The sequence below is a fragment of the Hemiscyllium ocellatum genome, chromosome 29, assembly GCF_020745735.1.
Source record: "Hemiscyllium ocellatum isolate sHemOce1 chromosome 29, sHemOce1.pat.X.cur, whole genome shotgun sequence".
NCBI lineage: Eukaryota > Metazoa > Chordata > Chondrichthyes > Orectolobiformes > Hemiscylliidae > Hemiscyllium > Hemiscyllium ocellatum.
The window spans coordinates 13,580,510-13,584,550 of NC_083429.1; the positions used below are offsets into that span (position 1 = coordinate 13,580,510).

Genomic DNA, 4,041 nt, shown 5'->3' on the forward strand with positions numbered 1-4,041 from the left:
CCTTTGTGACCTCTTTGACTGGTCTTTCCACAATTTTCTGGAGCTGATTATTTTGTCTAATGTTTGCTTTAGTTTGGCCTTTTTAGCTCCGATTTCTCCAGCTGTAGGAATATTTAGAATGTTCAATTATGTGCGACAGGTCACTTGACGTTACTGGACAGGTAAAATATGATTGGGAGATGCCGGTGTTGGACTGGGGTGTACAAAGTTAAAAATCACACAACACCAGGTTATCGTCCAACAGGTTTAATTGGAAGCACACTAGCTTTCGGAGCGACGCTCCTTCATCAGGTGATCGCTCCGAAAGAGAGTGTTTTTCCAATTAACCCTGTTGGACTATAAACTGGTGTTGTGTGGTTTTTAAATTTGTCCACCTCGGTCCAACACCAGCATTTCCAAATCAGATCAACCATGAGTTCGTTGAATGGTTGAGCAGACTCCTTGCGCTGAATAGCATACTTACACTTGGTTTAATATTTCGTCTAACGCCTTATTTTATTCATAAGTTCAGAATTGTGAGGGGATGGGATGAAGAGACATAAAAGGTTTATTGAACAGATCAGACACAGCAGGAACAATGCTCATCAACTCAGGAAGAAGAAATATGCTGTGGCCTGGGGGCAACAAATGACACTGGGCCCAGCACAGGTGGCTGTGTCCAGAAGCTGTGATTGCTGAAGGAAGTTGCTAGATTTTATACAGTTGGCAAGTCAGTGATCACGCTGGATGATGGATCGTTGCATGATTCACACACAGCAGAAATTTGTGGAAGAATGAAATGTTTGTTTCATTGGAGACATTTTCTGTAGTTCCAATTCCGATTGACTGTTTGAAATACTGATCAGATTTTTGTGTGAAGTGTTAGGTTAAAATACTCATGAACAACCCCACTGGATAAGCCTGTGCTTCCGATCTGTAGGTTTTTTTTTCTTTCTTTCGATGTAAATTCATAGAAAGACAAGATGGAATGTAGGGCGGAAAGAAAAATGGGTTCTTTCTCATTTCATCAATTTCATCTACAATTGAATAGAATGGCTGCTCTCACTCTTCATTTCGACTTTAATGTGGTGTCGATTATTTGTGAATCTCCCGTGCAGTGAAGGGCAAGAACAAGATTCTCGATCCAGTGTATACCAGAGTGTGAGCTGCAAATAAAAACTGCCAGAGCGGTACATAAAGTTAGCAGCCAGGGTGTGACTCGAACCTGTGAATGTGGATCACAGCGGTATAATTACCCACCACCATAATCCCTCGGTCCCCTCTGCACATTTTGTAGAGGGGTGACATATGACCACACCATTGTGCTTCTGCCTTCACCAGAATTATAATAACAGCAAATTCCAATAAATAGCCATGCTGGTCAGAATGAATAACTGTCATTGATACATTCTGAGTCAGAACTGAGTCAGAATGAAATAGGAAAAAATTTTCTTTCATATTTACACGTACATTTGACTCATAATTTCTTCCGTCACTTTCTCTCTCACGTGAAGAAGCAGCCATGGAAAGGGAAATAAGGACGATGTTGTCGCTCAATGGCCTTTCTCATTTGGCTGAACCTGAATTGGATTAAATCGCAAGAACCGCTGATTTGTTCGTTTCGTTTTAATTTTGTTGAAACCTCACAATGTTCATTAATAATCAGAAGTGAATTAGATATATCTCATTGGAACGATTAATGTTGTATTCAAATTTGCTCTGACTTTATTTCAGCTTAAGGAAATACTGCTAAGAAAAACAGAGGGTTAAAGTGCAAAAGAAAACCCACCAGGTTTGTTGCTCGTTGCTTTGACAAATTTCACAGAGTACTACATGGATCAAACATCATGGTGTTTGTTCTCACATCCTGACCGCATGTGATGAAAGCAGGAAGTCGTTCTCCAAGCAACTGCTCACTTCCTATTCATTATGTAATATCTTCCCTTCACAATAAATAAAAATCCACTCAGTTCCATTTACAATGCTTAAGGTGGAATATTATGCCAAATCTTTCAAAATGCAGAGTTTTGGAACCGAATCTTATTCAGCTGCACACATTAAAGGAATTTCTTTACATTTAAAGTCAACTAACCTAGACATTGTTTCCCCACAACTTCCGACCGACTACACCCCATCCCTACACCTTTACCTACCCACACGCTGTGTCTCTCCTTGTGAAATTTATTCCTTGTATGTCAACAAAAGTGCCTTTCCAAATATTTTGAAAACCAGATTCTCGGAGTGGCAGTGATTCTGTTCTCATCATTTCTTTCTCCTTCAAAGGTTTGATTAAAGGTATTGAACACCTGATATCTATATGTTTACTTACTTGAAAGATGGAATTTTCCACCTATTTACTCTGACCAAACATTTCATAAACTGGAAAAAAAAAACATTAAGTCTTCCTTGGTTAAATGATAACTGTTCTCAGTTTTCCAAGAAGACAAGTGAACAAAATCTCATCTTCAGTACACCCCCATCAGCATCTTCTCGAATGGCTTTACACCCCAGTAAACCCCGTCATCATCAATTCATTGAATCACAGAATCCTACAGTGCAGAAAGAGCATTTCAGTCAATCGGGCCGGTATCGACTCTCTGAAGAGCATCTCACCGAGACCCACCTCCCCTCCCTATTTCCATATATTTCACCTGAAGAAGGGGAATCCCTCTCCCTTATGATTTCAAATAAACCTGTTGGAGTATAATCTGACGTCCTGTGATTTCTGACCTTATCCCCACAATGCCCATGGCTAATTCACTTAACTTACTTAATTCACTCCCTGGACACGAGAGGGCAACTTAACTTTGCCAATCAACCGAACCCTCCCTCTGAAAACCAATGCGAATTACTGAGACAATGTTCCATCATACTGAGTAAATGCTGTGTCATTTTGTAATGGTTTTATACCCTGGTAACAGACTCATCAGAATAAATGAACCCAAATTCAATGTAACGAAACGCTACTCTGTCCTTTACAATTTCATTCGTGCTGCGGGAAATGTTTCTGCACTCATATTTGAATGTGTTTACGTTGTTTCTTCCTCAGCTTCCTGCTTCTTGTAAACACTTCAATCCGGAACAAATCTGTCAAATACTTTTCATTCCAACACAGTCACAAGGTGAAGTTTGCAGAAGGCACGTGTTTGGCCGTTCACTGACACACAGCCTTCCTGAGAGCTGCAGTCTTTCCCCACCTTTATTCAGGCAGCAGTTTCCTTCCTGTGACATGCCCCATCTAGAATAGAAGGACAGGTATCAATACCCGCACTTGGGAATGGAGCGACAGTTTTAAAATATTTACACTGTCCCCAGCGGAGAATTGAGCCCTGTGACAGGCGGGGATACTAACTACTATACTACCGAGAACAAGAGTGTCAAAGGAGTCCCTTCAACCAAATGTGGCCACACTTCTCAAATACAACTGCCTAATGAACTGAATCACATTTCACAATTCTTACCCCACAGCCTTACATGTCTTGGCATCACAAGCTCACATCTGAATATTTATTCAGTTTGTAAAGGTTTCTGTCGCTCTGAACAATGCAGATAGTATATTCCAAATTCCAACCACCCACTGGCTGATAAAGCTTTTTCGCACATCTTCGCGACTGCGCCACTCAGTTCCTCTGATTCTGGGGCTGGGAATTGGGACTATGTGGCAGCAGTGGTTACTGCCTTGTGTGGGGAAACTGGTGAAGTAGCCAATGTTAAACTGCATTACGATTGAAGCATACATTTCAACAACATCGGCACTGTCCCCGGAGTTTTTGATGTTTTGGAGAAATCTACTTATCTCAGCCTTCAGCATATTAATGATGGAATCACCACAGCTTCTGGGGGAACCGACATTAAACGGTCAGCCCATTCTGAGTTCCCACATAACTGCCACTATTCGCTTAGCACTGATATTGTGCATTTGGTGCTCTGCCTAATGTGTCCTATGAGATTGTACTTATTGCACGCTGTCAACGCCCTCATGTGTGGAATGCCGTGATCGTATAGTGGTTAGTACTCTGCGTTGTGGCCGCAGCAACCTCGGTTCGAATCCGAGTCACGGCA

General features: G+C 41.4%; 1 non-coding gene across 1 annotated transcript; it reads left to right on the forward strand.

The window, feature by feature from the left end:
* The first annotated feature begins 3,969 nt into the window (after positions 1–3,969).
* Positions 3,970–4,041, forward strand: trnah-gug (transfer RNA histidin (anticodon GUG)). Its single transcript has one exon. It is a non-coding gene; the product is annotated as a tRNA-His (tRNA).